The sequence below is a fragment of the Phascolarctos cinereus genome, unplaced genomic scaffold (genome assembly GCF_003287225.1).
Source record: "Phascolarctos cinereus isolate Bilbo 61053 unplaced genomic scaffold, phaCin_HiC Scaffold_726;HRSCAF=1367, whole genome shotgun sequence".
In the NCBI taxonomy this organism is placed as follows: Eukaryota; Metazoa; Chordata; class Mammalia; order Diprotodontia; family Phascolarctidae; genus Phascolarctos; species Phascolarctos cinereus.
In genome coordinates, this window is record NW_027556098.1 from 401,821,636 (window position 1) to 401,847,698 (window position 26,063).

At 40.8% G+C, this 26,063-nt stretch overlaps 1 pseudogene; it reads left to right on the forward strand.

Annotated features, from left to right (window-relative positions):
• Nucleotides 1-20,703: 20,703 nt before the first annotated feature.
• Nucleotides 20,704-24,747, forward strand: LOC110197748 (transforming acidic coiled-coil-containing protein 1 pseudogene; annotated as a pseudogene).
• Nucleotides 24,748-26,063: the final 1,316 nt, after the last annotated feature.

Consider the following 26,063-nt stretch of genomic DNA (forward strand, 5'->3'; position numbering starts at 1 on the left):
AGAGGAGCGGAGAGAGCCGCCATCAGCACCGCTGTCACTCGGGGTAAGAGCGGATCGGAAGCCCGGTGTTCTGCGCGGAGCATATGTTTGCTAAATACTTACCAAAAGAAGGATTAAAGGTTGGATCGAATTGAACTGATTTAAAATGAAATGGAGTCAAAATAAATCGAGATGTTTTAGATAGAGCACAGGGCTTGGAGGTGGAAGAATTGGGGCTGATTTCAGGCTTGACAATCGAATACCTGGGTGAACTTCTGGTCATCGAGTGCCAAAGGAGGGCTCGGATCAGAGGCCTCTGACCTGTGTGTGTTAGTTACCTCGTGGTCTTGGTTACATGATTTATCTTCTCTGGGTCCTGGTTTCTTCACCTACAGAATGAGGGGATTTGACTAAGCAGTCACTAATAGCCCTTCACAGCTCTAAGCCAATGATCTTGGGATTTGATAATCCTATGACATCCAACTCTCCTTCCGTCCCTAGCTCTAAGACATAGTATGATAACATGAGGAGCAGGGATGTGGTGCAATGGTTAGAGCACCAGGCCTGGAAGCAGGAAGACCCAACTTCCTAAGTTCAAATCTGGCCTTAGACACTTACTAGCTGTGTGGCAATGGGCAAGTCGCTTAACCCCTATTGCCTCAGTTTCCTCATCTGTAAAATGAGCTGGAGAAGGAAATGGCAAACTACTCCAGTACCTCTGCCAAGAAAACCCCAAATGGGGTCACAGAGAGTCAGACATGACTGAACTACAACAACGTGATGAAATGATCTTTGACGTTTCTTAGACTCCATTCCAATCACCTTGGTTCCCTATTATATTCTAATGCATTTCCTTCTCCCCAGACAGCCCATTCCACTTTGGGACGGTTCTAATTTTCAGAACATATCTCCTTCCATTAAGCTTAAACTTGCCTCTTGGTGATCTCGCCTATTTCTCTTAGTTTTCACACTAGAAGGTCAATCAGAAGAAAGCAAATCCCTCTTTCACTTGACTGCCTTTCAAAGACTGGAAGACAGCTACCTCTTCTATCCTGCCCCAGCCCCATGAGCTTTCTCTTTTCTGTACTAAATACACTAAGATCCTTCAATAAATCCATGGATGGCATAGCCTCCAGTCCTTGTACCAATTGGATTGCCCTCTTCTGGAAGCTCCCCAGGCAATCGTCATGCTTCTAAAAACCAGGTTTCCCAAAACTGAATCCAATGTTCTCAATATTGCCCAATCAGGGCACAGCACAGTAAGATCATCACCTCCCTAGTCCTGTACCATTGGTGCATTTGTCTTACTGCTCCCCAAGACTGCATTGTTTTTATGACTGCCTTATCACAGCAGTGATTCATGTTGGGATTTCAATCCACTAAAACTCCCGGTTTTTTTTTCAGATAAACAGATGTCTAAACCTCCTTCTCCCATCATGCTTGTGAACTTGTTTTATACATATACATATATATATATATATATATATATATGTGTGTGTGTGTGTATGTATATATATATTTAGTTTTCAACATTTACTTCCACAAGATTTTGAGTTCCAAATTTTCACCCCACCTCACCCCTCCCCCCACCCCAAGATGACATGCATTCTGAATACCCCTTCCCCTAGTCTGCCCTCTCTTCTATCTCTCCCCCCCCTTCTCTTATCCCCTTTCCCTTCTATTTTCCTGTAGGGCAGGAAAGACTTCTGTACCCCATTTTCTTGCATGTGAAAACATTTTTTTAAATGTGTGTTTTTAAAACTTTGGGTTCCAAATTTTCTCCCTTCCTCCCTCCCCACCAACCCTCATTTAAAAGGCAAGCAACTCAATATAAGTTATACATGTGCAGTTATGCAAAACACTTCCATAGTAGACATGTTGTGAAAAACTAACTCTATTTCCCTTAATCCTATCCTGCCCCCCATTTATTCTATTCTTTCTTTTGACCCTGTCCCTCCTCAGAAGTATTTGCTTCTGATTACCCCCTTTCCCAATCTGCCCTCCTCTCTATCATTCCCCTGCTCTGTTGTCCCCTTTCCCCCACTATTTTCCTGCAGGATAAGACAGATTTCCATACCCAATCGAATGTGTATGTTATTCCCTCCTTAAGCCAAATCCTATGAGAATAAGATTCACTCATTCCTCTCACCTTCCCCTTTCCCCTCCACTGTAAGAGCCTTTCTTTTCTTTTTTTTTTTGTGAGATAATTTACTCCATTCTACCTCTCCCTTTCTTCTTCTCCTAGTACAATCCTCTCTCATCCCTTAATTTTATTCTCCCCTTAATCTTCAACTCACCCTGTGCCCTCTCTCTCTCTCTCTCTCTCTCTCTCTCTCTCTCTCTCTCTCTCTCTCTCTCTCTCTCTATCTATATATATATATTATATACTATATATATATATATACATACATACATATAATTTTTCCCTCCAACTACCCTAATACTGACAAAGGTCTCATGAGTTATAAATATCATATTTCCATTCAGGAATGTAAACAGTTCAACCTTAATAAGTCTCTTATGATTTCTCTTTCTTCTTTACCTCTTCATGTTCCACTTGAGTCTTGTATTTGAAAGTCAAATTTTCTATTCAGCTCTGGTCTTTTCATCAAGAATGCTTGAAAGTCCTCTATTTCACTGAATGACCATTTTTTCCCCTGAAGGATTATACTCAGTTTTGCTGGGTAGGTGATTCTTGGTTGTAATCCTATCTCCTTTGCCCTCCAGAATATTATATTCCATGCCCTGTGGTCCTTTAATGTAGAAGCTGCTAAATCTTGTGTTATCCTGATTGTGTTTCCACAATACTTGAATTGTTTCTTTCTGGCAGCTTGTAATATTTTCTCCTTGACCTGGGAACTCTGTAATTTGGTTACAATATTCCTATTGTATTCCTTTGGGAGTCTCTTTCAGGAGGAGATCGGTGGATTCTTTCAATTTCTATTTTGCCCTCTGGTTCTAAAATATCAGGGCAGTTTTCCTTGATAATTTCTTGAAAGATGATGTCTAGGCTTTTTTTTGATCATGGCTTTCAGATAGTCCAATGGTCTTTTAAATTCTCTCTCCTGGATCTATTTTCCAGGTCAGTTGTTTTTCCAATGAGATATTTCACATTTTTCTATTTTTCATTCTTTTGGATTTGTTTTACAGTGCCTTGATTTCTCATAAAGTCACTAGCTTCCAATTGCTCTGTTCTAATTTTTAAGGAAGTATTTTCTTCAGTAATCTTTTGGACTTCCTTTTCCATTTGGCCAATGGTTTTTTGGGGGCATTCTTCTCCTCATTGGCTTTTTGGACCTCTTTTGCCATTTGGGTTAGGCTATTTTTCAAGGTGTTATTTTCTTCAGCATTTTTTTGGGTCTCCTTTAGCAAGCTGTTGATTTGTTTTTCATTATTTTCTTGCATTACTCTCATTTCTCTTCCCAGTTTTTCCTCTACTTCTCTTACTTGCTTCTCAAAATCCCTTTTGAGCTCTTCCAAGGCCTGGGACTGATTCATATTTTTCTTTGGATGTAGGAGCTTTGACTTTTTTGTCTTCTTCTGGTTGTATGTTTTGATCTTCCTTGTCACCAAAGTAAGATAATATAGTCTGACATCTTTTTGTGCTGCTCATGATCCTGGCCAATTACTTGAGTTTTAAACCCTTTGTTAAGGTAAGAGTCTCCTTCCAGTGTGGAGAATGTACTGTCTCAAGCTTTGGGGGTTTATACAGTGGTTTTCAGAGACACTTGTAGGGACCTGTAAATTTTCAGTTCTTGCAAGGTGGTATGATAAGGGGCGAGGTGTTTACTCCTTTCCTGTCCGGTTGTCTGGTCTATTAGTGACCACAAGCACTCTTTTCTGTCCTGGAACTGTGAGGAAGGTTTCCTGTCCACAGCTACTACTACAAGCCCCACCGTGCCAGGCTCCTCTTCACCCCAGGACTGCCACCCAGAACTGTGACCCAGATCCAAGCACTGGCAAAGAGATCCCTGCCATTGCCCTCTGATCAGCCACCAGGTACCCCCCTCAGTCTTTGGGCCTGAAGCTCAGGAGGCAGCCACCACCCCAGCACCCACGCTCTGCACTCTGAAACTGGTTCTGAGACCTAGCTCCTCTCTCACTGCAGAAACAGACTTTTCCCACTGACCTTCTAAGTTGTCTTTGGCTTTCGTGGGTTGAGAAGTTTGGAAACCACCACAGCTGCCCGTGATTCAGTCCTCTGAGGCCTGCTTCAGGTTCGCTGTAGCCTGCGCCTCCACACCGCACTGTGCTCCTCTCCCCACCTGGCAAGATATACCTTTCTGATCAATCATCCAGATTGCCTTGGGCTGGAAATTTGCTTCACTCTGTCTTTTTTGGGTCCTGCTGCTTTAGAATTTGTCTACAACCATTTTTTATAGGTATTTAGAGGGGTTTGGGGGAGAGCTCAGGTAAGTCACTGCTTTCACTCTGCCATCTTGGTTCTGCTCCCCTCTGAATGTTGTTTTTTTTTCAAACTCAAGTGCAAGACTTTGTATTCATCCCCATTAAATTTCAACTCAATAGATCAGCCCAATAATCAATTCAATAAATTTTAAAAGTAAGCAGCAACTATGTGTTGGGGGATAGTCCCTGCCCTCAAGGAGTTTGTAATCTAATGAGGGAAACAACATGCAAACAATATGTACAAAGTGAGCTATATACAGGATAAGTAAGAAATAATTGGAGAAATGCTTCCTGTACTTCATGCATCCTGAGGCTATCTTCTGGTGTGTTAGCAATACTCCTCTGCCCCCTCAGATTCATGTCATTTGTAAATTTTCTAAAAATAGTAACTACAGGAATTCTTGGGGAAAATAGGTAGAGTGAGAGGTAATCTGAGATATAGTTCCCCCTTCAACACTCAGAATAAACCAGAAAAAAATGTCCCCAAATGAAGCAAATACAAAGACAAGAAGAGGGCAATTGAAAGCCAGTCAACAAATATTTATTAACTACCTACCTATTTGGTGCTAGGTGATGAGCTAAGTGCTAGAGATAGAAATAAAGATAAGGAACTCATGGGGGAGACAGCATGAAAACATCAATGAACAAGACAGACTGAGGCAGGATGCACTGGAAATAACCAATAGAGGAAAGGTATTATCACGAAAGAGGATCAGGAAAGGCAATTCCTACAGAAAAACAATAACCAAATACAATAACTAGCCCGTTGTCAAGGGTGCTCTAGCCTGGTACCATGCCACTGAAAGCCTTCAACCAGGCTGCCTGGGGTGGTCCTGAATCATTGGAAGTACCAATGGCTTTAAACATCAGCTTTCAGATTTAATTTCTTGTCAGTGTCCCAGGGAGGAACCCAATTACAGGGAAGTCAGAGCGTTGTGAATAAGACTAGTGCTGAGATTTAAGAAAGAAAGAGAAAAGCTATAGGCAAGTTTGTAGCCTCAAAAAAACTGGGTATAACCGAGAGGTCCAGGAGTACAGTGCTAGTTAAAAATATTTCATCCTACCCAGGCGGACAAAGCAACCGCAGAAGGAATGAGTAGACAATGGGGAAGAGACCTAATTGTAAGAGTTGCTTGGACTCTCCCTTCATCATCATCATTGTTCTCCTTATCATCATCACCATTGTTATTAATCATTAGCATTTACATATCATTTAAAAATTTTGCAAATCACTTTAAATGTCATTTTATTTGGTCTTTAAAATAACCCTTGTGAAATAAATGCTATAATTATCCCAATTTTATAGATGAGGAAATGAATACTCAAGATTTTAAGTAATTTGTCTGATGTTCACATAATTGGCAAATATCTGAGGAGGATTTGAACTCAGATCTTCCTGACTCCAGATTCAACACTCTATCCACTAAGCCACCTAGCTGAGAAGCCCAGCTGTAATTCCCTTCAAAATGTCAATATAGAACAGAGATCAGCAAACTTTCTCTTTTCTTTTTTAATTTTCTTTTTTTTATTTCCAACATTCACTTTTATAAGATTTTGAGTTCCAAATTTTTTTGTCCCTCCCTCCTCTTCTTCTCCAAGATGGAATGCAATCTGAAATAGGCTACACATGTACAATCATATTAAATCTATTTCCACATTAGTCATGTTGTGAAAGAAGAATCAGAACAAAAGGGGAAAACCACAAGAAAGAAAAAAAAAAGAAAACAGCATGCTTCCATCTGCATTCAGACTCCATAGTTCTTTCTCTGGATGTGGAGAACATTTTCCATCTTGAGTCTTTTGGAGTTATGTTAGATCATTGTATTGCTGAGAAGAGCTAAGTCTATTAGAGTTGGTCATTGCACAGTGTTGAGCAAACTTTTTTTTTCTGGAAATGGCCGTACAGTAAATATTCAAGACCTGGAGAGCCAAGAGACAAAATCAAAGATATTATGTAGGTACATATATAACAAGAGAGAAAACAAATTTTCACAAATTTTTATTGATTCACAAATTCAAAATATAATAATAAATAATTTTTTGTAATACAAGTCTACTATGAGGAGAATGGAATCCTTTGTGGGGGGGGACGTTAATATTTCTCTTACTTCTGGATAATAGTGTTGTCTATCCTCAAAATCAGTTGCAAACATTCATCTGTTAATGGCGATTTGGGCAGGTAGGCGGTACAGTAGATAGAACGCTGGACCTGAAGTCAGGAAGACTCATCTTCCTGAGTTGGAGTGACCCTGAGCAGGTCACTTAATCCTGTTTGCCTCAGTTTCCTCACCTGTAAAATGAGCTGGAGAAGGACAAGACAAATCACTCCAGTATCTTTGCCAAGAAAATTCCAAATGGGGGGTAGCTAGGTGGCACAGCGAATAGAGCTCTAGCCTTGGAGTCAGGAGGACCTGAGTTCAAATCCAGCCTCAGATACTTCACACTTACTAGCTGTGTGCCCCTGGGCAAGTCACTTAATCCCAATTGCCTCATCAAAAAGCAAAAAAATAAAAATAAAAAAACCCCAACAACTCCAAGTGGGGTCACAAAGAGTGGAACCCAACTGAAATAACTGAACAACAAAATGCTGTAGAATTCTGTCAGATTTTCTCTGGATATTTACCTTTTAACACGTCGTGTTACAGAACAGTCACTTCTAACTGAAGGTAAGGTAGAAATGTCTCAATTTCACAGTTAGATAAATAGATGTTGAAATATGGATATTTCTTTTGCACTTACTTCAAGGTCCAAAAAAATGCTAATGGAACTGTAGTTTGAGCTCGGAAAATATGTCTCTTGCAAATTTGTATGGGAATGGAGATATTGTTTTATGTTTTAACCTGAGACAGCACAGGGAGTATATAAATCACTTTGGTATTACAACATTCTTGTTATTGAAATGACTTTACTGTGGTATAAGTTTGGCATATAAGTCCTAGTGTTCTCATAGAATTCATTAAGAAACATAATCAAGTCTTCAGCAAAATTTAATTTTTAAAGCCACTCAGTGTTCAATAATAGCTGTTAAAGGGGATTCTTTTCACTCAGAAAAATGTCAATCTGGACTCTGAACTCAAAAAAGTGCATTTTTTTTCTCTTCTTGTTTTGACATGATAGCCATCCATTGATAAAAAATAAAATAAAATAAAGAAAATAAATGAAATTAAGTGAAATATGTTAATACAGCAACATACATGACACTTGAAACACTGTTGAGTTTTAAGTGTCTCGTGATTTGCAGTGCCCCAAGGAGCAGTGCAAAGCTATGAAAGTACCACATATGTTCTCATTCTCAACTCCTCAACTCTGCAGTTATAGCACAAATGTAGCCATATACAATACAGAAATTAATAGGTTGGGGTCTAGTAAAAACATTACCTATGGATGCTGAAATTTGAAATTCATATGATTTCCATGCATCATGAAATGTTATTCTTGTTATAATTTTTTCCAACTATTTCAATATGTAAAAAGCATTCTTAGCTCACAAAATGGACCAAAACAAACAGTAAGGCAAGCCAGACATGACCCACAGACCATTTTGTTTGCCGTCTCTAGTGAACAGACTTAGAGCACTCAGTCTCAGAAAGAAAGATGGAGCCAAGAGAGGAGTGGAGAGAAGAACCAATTGCATGGCCTCTTGGGCATCTCCCTACACTTCACTCTCCCAATTCAAGAGTCACAGATCTCATTCAACTCTGGTTGTCTGAGAGAACAACAAATTCACAACAAGGGCAGAGGAAAGAACTCTGGGTGGACAGAAGGAAAAGGCTGAGCAGGAAAAAGCAAGCTTGCAGCAAAGACACAGTAGAAAAACATAGCAGAGATGAAGGTTAGTAAAAGCCAACTAAAGAAGAGGAACATACAAATGTTCAAAGAAAAGAAGACTTAAAATGAATAAGTACTGTGCAACAGAGGAAAAAGGCAGCTAGGTAATGCAGTAAATAGAGTGCCTCATCTGAAGTCAGAAAGACCTGAGTTCAAATCTGACCTCAGATACTTACTAGCTGTGTGATCCTGGGCAAGTCACTTAACTCTATTTGCTTCAGTTTCCTCATCTATAAAATGAGCTAGAGAGGGAAATGGCAAACACTCTGTTGTCTTTGCCAAGAAAACTCCAAATGGAGTTACAAAGAGTCAGACATGATTGAAACCACTGAACAACAACAATAAAGGAAAATGATTCGTAAGCTCCCTTAGGAAGGTGAAGCTACTTCAGCATCTCTGCAAAAGCCCCTGAAACGACAATGGGACAACTACAAGATGTTCCAAAATGGGGGCAAAGATCAAAGAATTTAGTAAAAATATCAAAGGGATGAGGACAGAAATTTGGAACTCTTAAGGAAGGAATCAGTAAGTCTAACTGAAGAGCAGGAAAGTGGGACAAAAGATGGAAACCATTTGAAAAATTGTAGATTCTCTAAAAAGGGGGGAAATTGGAGAAAACGCAGAGGTGGAAACAATTAATTGAAAAAAAAATCAGAAGACCACAGGAATTTTAGGAACACATGAGAGATCTAGAAAATAAGAATACTAAATGTTATGATAGGCTGCAAAAGAAAAAAAATCTAAGGATTATAAGTCCTTAAGGAATCTTTTAAAAATCATGGAAAAGGAAATATGAACACTGTATTTTAAGAAATTGTACAGAAAAAAAATGCCGGAAATAGTAGAGGTAAACGGCAAAATGTTCTCTCAGAGACATTGAAGAGACAAAGGGAAAATTAGTGGACTAAGGAATCTAAAGTATAGAAGATAAAATGAGAAAGAATCAGAAAACAAAAAGGAGGAAGAAATGAATTAAGACTCTAAGGGAAACAATCTCATTCCCCATTCATAAATCAACATTATTATTAGTGGGATAAATAAGAGGAACTCTTCTTTGCTCGGTCAAGGAGAGGTTGGGTCTGGAAGTCCCAGGAAAAGATTGGTCAAAATTTGATAATATAAGTGAATGGGAGGTTTTTAATTCCCTCCCTTCTCTGCCACCCTTGTTGTAGGATTATTTTATAGAACCAGACAAATTCATAGCAAAATTCACCTAAATAAATGTTTCTTAACCTGGGTGTCATGAAAGTGTGCAAATACATATGTATATACATAGATGTACATCTGTAAATATGTAGAGAGAATAGAATTTCGATATAATTGGTTATATTTATAACCTTATGCATTTTCCTTTATGGATTTAAAACCATTATCTTGAAAAGAGGTCCATAAGCTTCACCAGACTGCCAAAGGGGTCCAGAAGGTAAAGAAGATTAAAAATTCCTGCCCTAGAGGAGCAAATGTCAAGAATCTCTAGGGAAATAATATTTTTAAATGGGAAGGAAGAGGGTGTAGCAGGGCCAGATTTTAAACTATATGACAAAACCAACATTTTTTTATTTTTAAATTTTATATATTTTTTCCAAATACATGTAAAAACAATTTTTACATGCTTTTTTTTTAATTTTGAGTTCCCAATTCTCTTTCCCCTCCCCCCTCCTTGAGAAGGCAAGCAATTTGACATAGATTATACATGTGCAGTCATGCAAAACATATTTCCATATTAGCCATGTGGCAAAAGAACACACAGACCCCTGCCCCAAATCCCAAGAAAAATAAAGAAAGTAAAAAAGTATGCTTTGATCAGTTTTTAGGCTCTATCATTTCTTTCTCTAGAGGGGGATAGCATTTCTCATCACAAGTCCTTCAGAATTATGTTGGATCATTGTATTGCTGAGAATAGCTAAGGTATTCACAGTTGACCATAGCACAATATTGTTGTTACTGTGTACAAGGTTTTGGTTCTGCTCACTTCACTTTGCATCAGTTTATATATTTCCAGGCAAAACAATAATTGTTAACACAATTTTGCATTGGTTAAAAAGTAGAAATGATGATGAGTGGAACAGAGTAAATACGTAAGACATATATGAAATTCAGTATAATAGCATACTATTTGACATACCCAAGGATGTTAGCTACCGGGGAAAGCAGTCACTAATTGATAAAACTCCTGGAAAAAATTGGAAAATGGTTGGGGTGAAATTAAGTTTAGACTAACATGTTATACCATATACCACAATAAATTCCAAAACTATACAAGACCTAGATAGGAAAGGTTATATTATAACCAAATTAGAGGAGCAAAGAAGGAGCTACTTTCTTTGAAGGAGATACTTTTCACAACCATAGAGAGAGGAAGAGTTCTTGAGCAGATAAGGGATAAAAAAAAAAACAAACAATTTTGGTTATATCAAATTGGAACTTTTTTGCACAAATCATATCAATGAAATCAGAATTAGAAGAGAAACAGTTACTGAGGAGGGGGATCTTTGCAGCAAATCTTTCTGATAAAATTCCAATATATAAGATATGTAAAGGGCTGATGATAGAAATATAAGAATGAGTAATTGTTTTATAGATCAAAGGATATAAATGGGAAATTCTCAGAAGCACAAGCTATCAATAATCATGTGAAAAATGCTCCAAATTACTAACAATTAGAGAAATGTTCCTTAAAACAATTCTTCTATATCATGCCTATCAAAGTGGCTATCATGACAAAAAAGGAAAACTGATAATTGACAGGGGGAAGAGGGTTGTGGGAACACAGATACATTAATCAATTCTTGATGAAGCTGTGACTTAATTCAGACATTCTGAAAAGTAATTTGGAATAATACCCCCAAAATTCATGAAACCGTACAAATTTTTTGACCCAGAGATACTATCACTAGACTTATAGACCAAAAAGATTTTTTTAAAAAGGAAAAAAATCTAGAAATACAAAAATATTTGTAGCAGCACCTTATGGTATAACAAAGTATAGAAAACAAAGGGGGATTCCATCAACTGGGGAATGGTTGAATACATTTTGATAATTGAAGGTAACAGAATATGATTGTACCAAAAGAAATGATGAAAAAGTCCAATTAAGAGAATCTTAAGACTTGTATAAACTGATACAAAATAAAATGAGAAAAAAACAACAAATTATACTATGACTATAATATTATAATATTATTATATGGCTTGACCCATACTTGATGAAGCTGTGCTAACTTTTTTTGACCACTGCTTCCTTTTCTAAATATCCATTGACCCTCCCTTGAGAATTTTCCTAGGAACTGAAGTCAAACTCATTGACATTTTAGTTCACAGAGTCTACCCATTTCCCTCTTTGTAATGTTAAGAGAATGTTTGCCCTTTTCCAATCCTATAGTACCTCTCCCATTTGTTAAAGTCTTTTAAGTATCACTGAGCACAGCTCAGGGATTACATCTGCCAGTTATTTCAGGAACCTGAGTTGTCAGATAACTTGGACCACTAAGAACAGCTCTCTTACCACCTCCTCCTTTTGTGATTTAACAATTCTTTATGAACCATATTTGTTCTGCCATTTCCAAGCTAAAGAGATTGAGGTGGTTGCTGACATTTCTGAACTCTCTAATCAGTGATCTGTTGGCATGGCCATAGGATCATGAAATGCTGTACTGAGAACTGAAGAGGGCTTCAGAAACTAACTTCAGAAACTAACAGCCTCCCCATTTTACATTTAAGGAAACTGATGCTGAAAGAGCGGAAGTGACTAACCTGAGGTCACAGAAGTAGTAAGAGCATCAGAGGTGGCACTGAAACCAAGTACTCTGATTCCTAAACCATTGATTGTTCCTTTTACTGAAAAACATTTATCATAGGGCAAGGCTGTTGTGTCCCCTCCAGATCCAAATGGCACTAGGTCCATGATCTTGAGTAACCAATGATCTTGGGCTTTTGGGTGCAGGCTAGAATCTCAAAACCAACCTCAGGTCTCCATTCTCCTCAGAATCCGTAATGATTTGTGAAGCCCAGCTCAGGTGACATCAGGCAAAGTGCTCATCTGGGCAAGTCCCCAAATCCCAATATTAGAAGATATTTCAGAGGCCATTCTGTTAAGCCCATGACTCTACAACAATCCCCTATAAAATCTACCTAATAAATGGTCACACTGGCTTTGATTGAAGACTTACAGCAAGCAGGAATCCCCTACCTCCAAAGGGAATCCATACTCCATTAGGATAGCTCTTACCGTTGGCTAAGTACTTCCTGACATCAATCCTAATTCTTCCCCTCTGCCACTTCTAATCCATGGCTTCTGCCCTCTGGAACCAAGCAGAACAATACTGATTTCTATCCCATGACAAATACTTCAAATACTTCAAGATAGGAATCTTATTCCCCCTGAGTCTCTTCTTCTCTGAGTGAAACATTCCCAATTCCTTCAACAGATCTTCATAGACCATGATTCCAAGACCTCTTACAATCCTGGTCATCCTCCTCTGGACATTTGCAGCTTGGCAATATCTCTTTTAAAATGTGGCATCCAGAAATTAATTCAGCACTCCAATTGTGCTCTGATCAAGAGAGAAAGGGCAGCCCTTCAAAGGGCCTCAGTTTACACAGAGGTAAAATTAGGAGTTAGACTAAATGATAGCTCTTATTTGGAACTGATTCTTTTTTAATTCTATTGATTTTTTTTACTTTTATGTCACCTACTTTTCTCACTACTTTTCTTCCTCATCCCCAGAGAATTACCATTTTTAAAGAGCTTTAAAAAACAAGGAGAAAGGGGCAGCGAGGTGGTGCAATAGATAGAGCTCTGGCCTTGGAGTCAGGAGGACCTGAGTTCAAATCCGGCATCAGACACTTTACACTTATGAGCTGTGTGACCTAGGGCAAGTCACTTAACCCCGATGCCTCACACCCCCCAAAAAAAAAGGAAAAGGAAAAAGGTCACTAAAACTAACCAACATATCCAAAATATCTGACATAGTCAGTGATCCACAACCATGGCTCCCAATCTGCACAAAAAAACAGGGGGAGATATCTTCTCTTATCTCTTCTTCAGGCTAAGCTAGATTTAAATCTAAGATCCTATGACCTTTATGACCATGAGTAAGTAATATTACCTTTCTGAGCCTTAGTTTCCCCACCTGTAAAATGAATGTGTTGGGCTAAATGATCTATAAAGCCCTTTTGAGGCCAAAGTCTATGGTATTACGTGACTTGTATGACCATGAGGCAAATCACCTAATTTTTCTGGACCTCAGTTTCCTCATCTGGAAAATGAGGGGTTTAGACTAGGTGACCTCCGAAGTCCATTCTAGCTCTAAATCCTATGCTGATGAATTACCAGTTGATTAAATGTTTCCCTTTCCACTTGGTTACTTTGGCATCCTGCAGTTGGAGCCTCAGCCCACCTTCGAGAGCTGTCTCATGCCACATATCAAACACAGACATGTGTAACCACCTCTGACTGTTTATTTCTCTACTCTTACCCCCTCTGTTGTTTGTACAGGGACTTCCGAGCCTCCCTGTCTCCCTGTGTGAATGGCCACGTTTGGAAACCATTCAGGATGCCCTTGATGTTGGGGAAGAAGGGGAGGGGGTGTAGAATTCTCGACATGGGAGACAGATGCGGTCACTGGGGCTCCCCCGTAAACAAGGGATGGAGATGGGGTGTATTGGGTTACGCCGGTAAAATATTGTAAAATAAATAACGGGATGGTTGGTATACTTCAGGCCATTTAGCTTGATTCAAACTGTCAGCTTTTGGAGAAGTCTAAATAAACAGAGCTCAGCATCTCTCCCTGAGCAAGGACACTGGGCTGGAGTGGGGGAAGGGAGAAGCTGGGAGAGCACCATCTAGAATGGGAGAGAAGTCAACAACTCGATCAACCTGCAGCTTGGAGGAGGAGACTTATGCTTAAAGAAATTGTGGGAACATGGAATTTGCAGATATTTTGTTCCATTTTCCTGGGAATACTGGGTTCATTAAAGTCCCAATTTAATAGAGTTATTATCCATTTGCTACTAACTGGAGAAAGCCATCAGAAGTGTAGTAGACAAAACATGAGACAGATAACCAAGTCATTGATCGTCAAACACTTGGCATTGGATGCCTCGTGTGCCAGGCACTCAGACTCCACACGCAGAAGTACAGATAAGGAAGGGCTGAGTTAGAATCTCCTCTCTGTGCCCTTGGGCAAGTCACTTAGACATGATGCACATCATGAAACCAAGTTTAATCCTAATGGAAAGGGCACTGAATTGGAGTTTCAAATCCTAGCTCTTCTATTTACTGTCTAGTGTCACTCACCTCTGGGCTTCAGGTTCCTTATCTGAAAAATTAGAAGGTGGGATTAGATCATCTCAAAAATCCCTCACAGCCATATACATATGTGTGTGTGTGTGTGCGCGTGCGCATGTATATATGCATGTGTATGTATGAGTGTATGTATACACATTCATGTACACAACACACACACACACACACACACACACACACACACACACACACACACGAGATACTGGCACCAGTGATGCCCCAGAATTCTCATGAGGCCCAAACGAGATAGTGGTTGTAAATGGTGTTGTAGCCCTCAAAACTCTTAACAGTCATAGGTTTCAGGAACTAAATAATGCCTGGCCTTTTCAAACAACATTCCATCTACTCGATAACTATCTTGTGTCTACCTTGATATTTTCACATTGTCTCTCCAATTAGAATGCATACTCCTTGAAAGTAAGGATGGAGGGTTTTGTTGATGTGGCTTTTTGTTTTTGTCTTCCTTTGTATCCCCAGCCCAAAGCACAGTGCCTGACACAGTAAGCCCTTAATAAATGCTTATTGTATGAATGACTCACTGACTTGGTTTCCTTATCTGCCAAATAAGCATGGTAGAATCTACAAGTTTTCCTCCAGCCCTAAAATAGAATTGTAATTTAATAACTGTGCAGAACTCAAGGAAACCGAATGCCCCCATGCTGAGTGTTTCCCCTTAACAACACACTGTATTGGGCATCTACATTTTTCTTTTATGAAAAAGAGAAATGATAAGGAAGGCCATAAGATGGTGGTGAAAATTTCTAACATAGGCGCCTTCCAGGGAATGCTCTGGTTTAGTATAGATCTGAGCCAATCCTTGGTACCTTCATCATCATCATCATCATCATCATCATCATCATGTTTGCAAAGCACTTTACATATATCTCGTTTGATCCTCATAACAATCCTAGGAGGTTAGGTGCCATAATTATCCCCATTTTGCAGATGAGAAAATTGAAGTGGATAGAGGTGAAGTGACTTGTCCAGGGTCACACAATTAGTAAGTGTCTCAGGCTGAATTTGAACTCAGGTCTTCCTGACTCCAGGTCCATTGCTCTAACCACTGTACCACCTAGATACTTTTAAGAGACTGGTATTGCTGGTTAGGCCATCTACTCCAATTGCCTCATTTTAGAAAGAAGGAAATTTAGACTTATGGATAATTAGAAGCTATTCCAGAATCATTCAATATATACAGACATTGTCCTTAATAATTGATAAAGATACCAAAAGCCTTTCGAGTTATTGCTCCTTCCACCAATAATTATCTCTTTCCTGATGGGGCAGGTAATTATTACTTTACTTTCTCACCACCCTCAAATGTAAATTCTTTGAATATATGGGAAGTTGGTTAGTGCAGTGTATTACATACATGAATGGGGTGGGGTGTACAAACAAGGAGGGGAAGTTGATAATTGAAGGGAAGAAGGGAAAGAAATCTTTTCTACATATAGTCTGAGAGAGCTGCCTGGCTGCCTGGGACACTGAAAGCTTAGTGACTTTCCCAGGGTCTCACAGCAGCCACTGAATATCTGAGGAAGAACCTGAAACCAGGTCTTCCTGACTCTGAACCTAGCCTTTTAGCCACTAACCCATGTTGAGTCATGCCTTGCACAGAGTAGGTGCTTAATTTATGTTTGTTGGAACTTAGCCCAGAAAAAGAGATGAAAAAAACAAACAAACATGTTCTTCCCTCTCTTCTTCAAAAAGGTGGGGGAGGGGAGGGGAGAGGAGGGAAGATACAAGTTTCCAACACTGTCAATCAAAAGGTGTGTGTGTGTTTTTTTAAGAACTGTTTTATATCTCTTTTTAAAAGTTCTTTGTTGCAGGGTTGATGCTTGGAGATGTTGTTGAGTCACTTTTCAGTCATGCGCAATTCTTCATGACCCAATCTGGGGTCTTCTTGGTAAAGATACTGGGTGATCTGCCATTTCCTTCTCCAGCTCATTTTACAGATGAGGAAACTGAGTCAAACAAGGTTAAGTGACTTGCTTAGGGTCCTACAAGCTAGTAATTGTCTGAGTCTGTATTTGAACTCATAAAAGGTGAGTCTTCCTGATTACATGCTCAGTGCTCTATCTACTGCATCACCTAGCTGCCCTATGCCACCTAGCTGGGGGTGGGTGGGTACATACCTTGAAATGATGATGTAAAAATGAAATCAAACAATAACATTAAAAAATTCATGCCTGTTGAATTGGATTAGACCAGAAATATCTTGTCCAAGACAAATCAGACTGTCTTGCCTCTCTGTTTCCTCTGTTTCCTGGATAGAAGACAGGCAGAAGGTATTCTGGGACCAGTCTGTATTATTGAAAACATCCAGGGAAGGAGGACATGTGTATATCTAGCTGCTTTTGATAAATCTTGGGTTAGATAAAGAGCCTCAGCAAGTCAGTAAGCTACAATAGCTATACCTGAGACATGGATGACAGATCCCATCTCTAACTAGAAATCTTTATCTGTTCCTCAAGTGGCCAGTTCTCCAATTTCCACATTCTTTTCTTTTTCCATATGCTATTTAATTTCTTGTGAAACCAACAAAGATGAATTCATAAATACAGCAACATTCTTGCCATACCACTTCTGGCTACTTCAATCCAATAAGCATTTATTAAAGACCTACTGTGTGCCCAGTATTAGCACATAATACAAAGGTTTTATCATGGGGAAGGGGGGGGAGGGAAGATACCCTATGAAATAGTAAGTATATATTACAATTTGAGAAAGGAAAAAATATTGATAGCTATGAAAATCAGAGAGGCTTCTTGTAGGAGGTGGTCTGTGCACTAAAATTTGAAAGAGTCAAGGTTTCTAAGAGACAACTCCTTCAATTGGGCCATATGTGACTGTGAGATTGTACTGCATATGTGGTTGGTACCAGTGGTAGCAAGCATGGGACATAGCTTTTTCTATCTGGGTTGAATGTTATATCAAGATTTGGGGCAACTAGTTCTAATTACATTTGAGTCAGTCCAACAGCTACGAATCAGAGTAGGTGACCCTCTGAGGCCCATAGCAACTCAAAGTGTAATAAGAACCTGAGTTTCAATAGTTCTAGCTGGTCTTGGTGGTTACAGTTTCTTACTAAGGAATTGAATACCCTCAGGGAACAGGTAAAATGAGTCAAATTCTGATGGTCTCAGGGGAAGCCTTGAATGGGTGAATGAACCCCCACAAAATTTAACCTGTGTTAAATGGAGTTCCTAATACATCTACTCTTGGCAGGCAGATTGGGTTAAATCTTCAGGAAATTCTTTCCAGTAACACACTTCTTAATAATTCTGTCTTTTACTAATGCCCACACAGTTAGCACCTCCTGCTAAGTCTTTTGGGTCAGGGTAAAATAAAACTGGAATCCTTTCTATTTGTCTTTCCAATTCTCCTTATCCCTCCTGCAAATCTGGTGACTAAGGCTAAACCTTAGTCAAATGCAGATCATCCTGAGGCTCAAAGGCTGAATCCAATGAGATGAAATTCAATGGGAAAAAATGTCAAATCTTATACTTGGGCTCAAGAAATCAATTTGACAAGTACAAGATTAGAAAAAAAATGTCTGACAAAGATCTGGAGGTTTTAGTGGGCTATAAGCTCAAAATGTGATCGGGCAGGTAACAAAAGCAGATGTGATATTGGGTGCCATAAGTGATGGAAAACTTTGAGAAATAAGGACATGTATACTTTCTTTTCACTCTGTCCTGCCCTGACCACTTCTGGGAGTATTATGTTCAGATCATGGCATCACAGTTTAGGAAAGACGATCATAAGCTAGAGAGTGTTTAATGGAGAACAAATGGGGTAGTGAAGGATCTTGAGTCCATGTCATATGAGGATGAATTTAAAAGGGCTAGGAATGAGGAGAGAAGGCTGAAAGTAGGTGATATGGTAGCCATGTTCTAGTGTTTGGGAGGCAGCATGGTATAATGGAATCTGGAGTTAGGGGACTTGGGTTTGAATCCTGGTTCTGTCACACACTACCTGTGTTACCTTGGGAAAATCACTTCATTTTTCTAGGTCTCAGTTTCCTTATCTGTAAAAAGAAGAGGCTGTACTGAATGACTTCTGAGTCCCTTCCGGTTCTAAGTCTGTGATATATGAAGGACTGTCAAGTGGAGGAGAAATTCAACTCCTTTTTTTGGCCCTAGAAAGCAGAACCAGGGACCGTGAACAGAAGCTGCACAAAAGGAAATTTAGGATTTGGGGGAGATAAATCTTGTTATTGTTGAGTTGTTTTAGTCATGTTCAACTCTCCATGACCCTATTTGGGGTTTACATGGCAGAGATACTGGAGTTGCTTGCCATTTTCTTCTCCAGCTCGTTTTATAGATGGCAAACGGGGTTAAGTGACTTGCCCAAGGTCACACAGCTAGTAAGTGTCTGAGGTCAGATTTGAACTCAGGTCCTCCTGACTCCAGGACCAGAGCTCTATCCACTGTGCCACCTAGCTGCCCAACCAGAGCTGTCCAAAAGTGAAAAGGTTGGTTTCCAAGGAGGGTTCCCCCTTTCAAAAAAAGATGACCACTTCTAGGGGAAGTTATGTTGGAGATTCCTTTTAGGTGTAGGTTGGACCAGATAACCACTGGGATTCCTTCCAGTTTTCACATTCTTTGATTCATTCTTTCTCTTGACTACCCTATTTGTGTCAGTGGCACCACCATCTTCAGTCTGTCACTCCTCCCTCTCCACATGCAACTGGTGACAAGTCCCAGGTCCACAATGTCACCTATATCCATCCCTCTTCTTTCCACTCTCATTGCCTTGCTCCAATGCTAGCCCTCATTGAGTCTCTCCTAAACTGTTGCAACAACCTTCTAACTAGCCTCAATCTCCAGGCTTAGGAGATGTCCCATCAAATGAGAAGAAAAGATGAGCAGAGCTCTTGGGCAATTAATTAACCAAACATATGCAAACACATACAAAGCTAGAGCCTTAGTGACAGTGGCCCAGTGTCCTCTTGTAGGAAAGTGTCTAGAAATGTGTCTTTGGCTCTAATGTTAGTCTCACAAATTTTATATATTTATTTAATAGGCGTACATGTTTTGTTCTTCTCTCATATATAATGTAAGCCTCTTGAATGTAGGGATTGGATTTGGGTTTATCCTTGTAAATACTTGCTAATTAGTTGATTGAGTCAACATTTTTATAAATGCCCAGGGTGGCATGCTTGTTCACTATGCCTACCTATATCCACTAGCTTCCCTGGTTTCCAGATAAAATCCCACCTTCTACAGGATATCTTTCCCAATCCTTCTTAATATAGATTATTTTAAATGTATCCACTCTATAACTTGTTTGTACATATGCATGCATGTTGTCTTTCCCATTAGACTAGGAGCTCCTTGAAGGCAAGACCTGTCTTTTGCCTTGTAGCCCCAGTACTTGGCACTGTACTTGGTACATAGCACATACTTAACAAAAATGTATTGACTGTTCACACGCTGAACATGACAGAAGGCTTGGAAGGACTGCTAGCCCTCTCTGATATTGGTGGTTGGCAGGTAAAGAGTAGATATCTCAGTCCAGAACCAAGATGATTCTGATGGGCTAAAAAAATAGACCTAATCAAATAAGGTAAATTAAATAGAAACAAATGGAAAGTTCTATACTTGGGTTCAAAAAATCAATTTCACAAATATAGTATGGTGGAGATAAGGCTAGATAACAGTTTATTTGAAAAAGATCTTAGGGTCATAGTGGGCTCGAGCTTGATATGAGCTACCAGTGTGACATGGCAGACAAAAAGAGGGAGTGTTATCCTTAGCTCCTTGAAAGGAGGCATAGCATAGTTCTGCCTGGGGAGAGCCGGAGAGGAGCGGGGGCTGGAGGGCGGGGGGAGGGAGGGATGAGGATGAGTGAGGGGGCGGCTTCCTCCCGCAGCCCGGGCTGGCATCCCTGAGAAGCGGGAGCCACGGTTCTGTAGCCCGAGCTCCGCGCTGATTGGATCGCGGAGAGGAGAAGCGGAGCCCGGGGCTGGGGAGGAAGCTCCGGGAGAGAAGAGGGCGGCGAGCCGACGGTCTACGTCTAACCACATCCGTGCTGCCCGGCCAGAAGCAGCCACAGGAGGCTGTCACAGTTTCCCTACATTTTGAAAGAAACAGGGGATTAAAAAAAAAAAAAGGATTGCATCCCCCCCAACCCCAGCTTTGCCCTCTTGGGGGGCCGGGACGGGGATAGCCGTGCTCATGGCCTTCAGCCCGCGGCAGATCCTGTCCCCGGTGCAGTGGGCCAAGTGGACCTGGTCAGACGTACACGGTGGAGGTGCTGCTTATGGATAGGACAGGGGCCAGAGGGGAGAACCGAGGAAGATGATTCCCAAGCCGAGACCAAGTCTTTGAGTTTCAGGAGTGACTGTAAAGGAAAGAAGTATGAAGCTCGATCACTTACTTTGGATGTGTGTTCTCAGGGTAAAGGAGCAATTATCTCCCAGATACCAGACATTTCAAATAGGGATGGCCATGCCACTGATGAAGAGAAATTGGCTTCTACATCATCCAGCCAGAAACCATCTGAGTCCGAGGTGAAAGGCTTAGAAAAGGATACCTGTCAGAAGATGGGGAAGGATGGATCCAGTGTTCCGGGGGTGTTTGACCTTTGCTTACCCAAGAAAGCCCCTGTGTCTGTGGCATGTGGAGATGAAAGTCCCCTGGATAGCATCTGTCTCAGTGAATCAGATAAGACTGCAGTCCTGACCTTAATAAGAGAAGAGAAAATCACTAAAGAAATTGAAGCAAATGAATGGAAGAAAAAATATGAAGAGAACTGACAAGGAGTTTTGGAAATGAGGAAAATTATGGCTGAATACGAAAAAACCATTGCCCAAATGATTGAGGATGAGCAGAGGACAAATATGGCCTCTCAGAAGAGCTTCCAGCAGCTGACCATGGAGAAGGAGCAGGCCTTGGCAGACCTGAACTCTGTGGAGAGAGCTCTGTCTGATCTATTCCGGAGATATGAGAACCTCAAGGGAGTTCTTGAAGGGTTTAAGAAGAATGAAGAGGCTTTGAAAAAATGTGCTCAAGACTACTTAACTCGAGTCAAACAAGAAGAGCAGCAGTATCAAGCCCTGAAACTCCATGCAGAAGAAAAATGAGACAAAGCCAATGAAGAGATTGCTCAGGTTCGGACAAAAGCCAAAGCTGAGAGTGCAGCTCTCCATGCTGGCCTCAGAAAAGAACAGATGAAAGTGGAGTCTCTAGAAAGAGCCCTTCAGCAGAAGAACCAAGAAATCAGAGAACTGACAAAGCAGTCAATCTTTCCCAGCTTTGCAATCAGCCCCTCACAGATCTTTGTCAGTTCTCTGATTTCTTTTTTGGGGTTGTCCTGTCTTTTATGTTTTTTTGGGGGGCAGGAGGGCTGTTGAGTCTGCAGCAAAGTGGAACAGGGAGCAGTAAGCATGTGTCCTTCTCTGCTACAGGGAGATTATTCCTGGATAAGGCAGCTGCTTCTTTGTGACACCCAAGAAAGGAGTCATTGCATCCAGAAGGAAGGAGGTTTTAATTTGTCTATGCCCTACCCTGGTCAGAACACATATCACAAATACTGTATTTGGCTCTGGAAGTCAGGAAATTCACTGATAAGAGAATGTCCAAAGAAAGGCAACCCAGAAGGGTCTCAAGTTCATGCCATGTGAGGACCGGTTGAAGGAACTGGACATTTTTTTCCTGGAGTAGAAACTTGGTCATGGCGTATAGAAAAGGATGGGAGAAGGAGGAGAAGATGATAGTTGCCATTTCCTTCTCCAGCTCTTTTTACAGATGAGGAAACCGAGACAAACAGAGTTAAGTGACTTGCCCGGGGTCACACAGCTAATAAGTGTCTGAGGCTGCATTTGAACTCAGGTTTTCCTGATTCTGGGCCTCGCACTCTATCCACTGCACCATCTAGCTGCCCTAGAATTAGACTTACTCAGAGGGGGGTGAGGGGGAGAACCAACCAGAAGCAAGATGCCAATTTTGGCTGAATGTCAGAGAAATCTTCCTAACAAGAACTGTCCCAGAGTGGAACAGGCTTCCTCAAGTGGGTTCCTTGGATGTCTTTAAGCTTAGGCTGGATATTATAAAACCCCAAATTTAGAGTTGGAAGGACCTCGGAAACAATTTAACCCAACTTCCTCATGTCAGAGGGGAGGGAGGAAGGGGAAAGGGAGGGAGATTGAGTAACTTGCAAAATCTCCCATATAGTGAGTAGAAAGAAGAGTCAGAATTGGAACTCAGATCTTCTGAGATCAGAGGCACAGTTTTGTTGTTGCTGTTACTGTTTCCATTTTTGCTTTTTTTCCTCTGTACCGTGAAACTTCATGCTGTCGAAGGGATTCTGGGTAAGGAACAAAATGAACTAGATGGCTCCTGGTGCCTCTTTCAACTCTGACAATCTCTGATTCCAGGATTCTAAGGATTCCTGCCCAAAATCAAAATGCTTGTTCTACAGATTCCATGATCTATTAGAAGAACCCAATAGAGTAGCATGCCATCACCATCATCATCATCACAACATTTATATAGTGTTTTTAAAAGTTTACAAAGAACTTTACATATGTTATTTTATTTGATCTTCACAACTCTATGAGGTAGGTACTATTCTCAGGGCACTGGGCACGTATTAAGTGCTTATTAAATGTTATTCATTCATTCATTTTCACAGGTGAGGAAACAGGCAAATACGGTGAAGTGACTTGCCCAGGGTCTCACAGCTAGGAAGTGTCTGAAACCAGATTTAAATTCAGGTCTTCCTGAAGAGAGGCCTGGTGCTCTAGACACTCTAATGTGTATCTGCCATCATGCCATGGAGTTTATTCTTTAAGAATCCTGGGTTCTTAAACTCTGTGTCCCCAGAGCATGAGATCAGGCAAGTCCTGTCTATGTGGAAAAGCTTTGAGTGCCAGACTAGTGACAGAACATTTGACCGGCCCCTGAAGAATGTCCCATCAGCTCTGCACATTGACCACCATGTAGTAGATTGTTTTGCTTTGTTATTAGCTACAGCACCTTACAAAGAATATCTGTAAGATGTGTGGGAAGGAGAGGGTCTGTGGGCTATATGGATAGAGGGAACACCTCCACTGATAAAATCACAGAGTTTTAAATAATAAATAGTCAATAATTTTTCAATATAGCATAGCATATTTTACTTGAGTCACAACAGCCCTCTAAGGTAGGTATTATTATTGTTATTATTATTATACCCATTTTACAGATGAAGAAACTGATGAAGAAAGAGATTAAATGAGTTGCTCAGGGTCACAATGACAATTAACATCTGAGAAAAGATTTGAATCCATGCTATCCCCTCTCTACCAGAGGTGTCAAAAGCAGGACATGCTATTGCTGGCAACATTCCTTAACGCTGTCTGAAGCAGGCTAAATGCAATGGGAAACTAAAAAGGAAACTGGGAAATATTTAACAAGATAATTAAAAGTAAAATAGAACATAGATAATGTTAGTATGTGGTTTTCTCAGTAAAAATATGGCCAGCAGGGATGGTTATTGGTTTAGTTTCAGTTTGACACCACTGCCCTCTACCACCTGGCTGTCTCCATTGAAACCAATAGAAGGCATTTCATTATCCACCTGCTGACACCAGCATGGGTCTCCATCCCCAGCCATGCCAGATGACACACAAATTCAGAGAAAAAGGCATTTTAATTAAACTGGTTAGCAAAGTAAATAAGGAATTGAAACAAATAATAAATATTCTCTGTACTCATACCAAAAAGTTTGCCACCTCCAAATATCTCCAGGGGAGCACTCCTTGCAATGAATCCCTGAATTCTTCCAACACAGCAGGAGAGGAATAGAGTCAGATTGCTCACAAGCCAGGTGTAGAAGATTAGAGTCCAAAGCCAAGTTCGGCCTAATGACTTCCCTTCTAATCTTGGCACGGCCATCCAGTGAGCCCTGACTTCTTCTGGGGCAGTGGTTGGAGGGTGCTGCCTTATCTTGGCATGGCGGCCTTGAGAGGCCTGGCTTTGTGGGGGCTGGGTAATCCCCTAAGCCTCTTGCTGTAGCTGGATCTTTATAACCTGGCCTGACCTGTCTCTCTAGTCTTACTTCCCTTCTCTATGCATTCTGTGATCCTAACCGTGCCTGTGATTACACCCCAAGTCCCGTTTCTGTGCCTTTGTCCTGGCTGTCCCCAGGCCTGTAATGTTCTTCCTCCCACCTCTTAGAATCCCTGGTTCACGGGCCACCTCCCCCTGGAGGATTTCCGCAGTCCTCCCAAGTGCTAGATCCTTCCCTTCAAAGACCACTTTCCATCTACTGTACATGAATCCTGTATTTAACTAATTATTTACATGTAATCTCCCCTATCAGAGGCAGCTAGATGGCACACAGTGGATAGAGCTCTGAACCTGAACTCGGGAAGACCTGAGTTCAAAGTTGTCCTTAGACACTCACTAGCTGTGTGACCCTGGGCAAGTCACTTAAGCTCTGTTTGCCTTAATCTACTGGAGAGGGAAATGGCAAACCACTCCAGTATCTTTGCCAAGAATAACCCATGGACAGTATGGTCCCATGGGGTCAGGAAGAGTCAGACATGGCTGAAAAACAAGTCTCTTCCATTAGAATGTAAGCTTCTTGAAGGAAGAGACTGGTTTTACTCTTTCTTTGCATCCCTGACACTCACCATGGTATTGGACACGTAGTACGCAGCTTGTAAATGCTTCACTGAATGTTTGATACATCCAGATGGGATGCTAGAGATTCAAGACTTTGCTATGGCCCCATCTGTCTGGGGCCATCTCTAGTTGTCCTGCTGTATGTCTGACCACAGGACAAAGATGGCTCTGGAGGAGAAAGTGAGGCTGGTGACTTTGCACAGCCCTGCCCCACTTAAATCCAATTCACCTGCAAGTCATGGCATCACCTTCCTGATGTCATGGTCCTCTTTGAGAATGAAGGACAAACAACACCAACATCCATGTCTGTACTGTCCATGTCTCTGTGTGTATGTGTATGAGTGTCTGTGTGTGTCCTCACTGCCACCATCTTCACCTCTTTGTGAAAGTCTTGTACTCTTAAAAGCCTCTTATAAGGCAAAGCTTCCTCATTCAGAGTACAAGGTGGGTTATGTCACTTAATGGCAAAATCACACACAGTCTCCTGCAAGTGGTAGTCCAGATATTTCCCCACAATTGACAAAAAGGCTCTTTTGGACCCAATCATTGTGGGAAATGATCTTCACTCAAGGATCTCTCCTGTACACTACAAGCATACATGGCTTCTCAATTTCACCGAGTTCCTGGAATAGAGACCTGTACGTAGGGGCCCTTTCCTTGGAATGTCACAGACCTAGAAGGTGATCATGTACCATACTGTTCTCCTGGGACACCTCAAGCCTGAGGCTCTCCTCTCTCTATCAGTGACTCCCTGTCCCCGATCATCATTTTGGGAAGAAGTCCAGCAGTGCCTCACCTCACTCTTTCATCACTTTACTCTGGACTCCACATCCTTTTCCTCATATGCCATATCACCTCCATTCAGATACCCTTCCTTCCCCTTCCCTCAACATCTGTATATGTGTTTTCTCCCATTGCTTGTATGT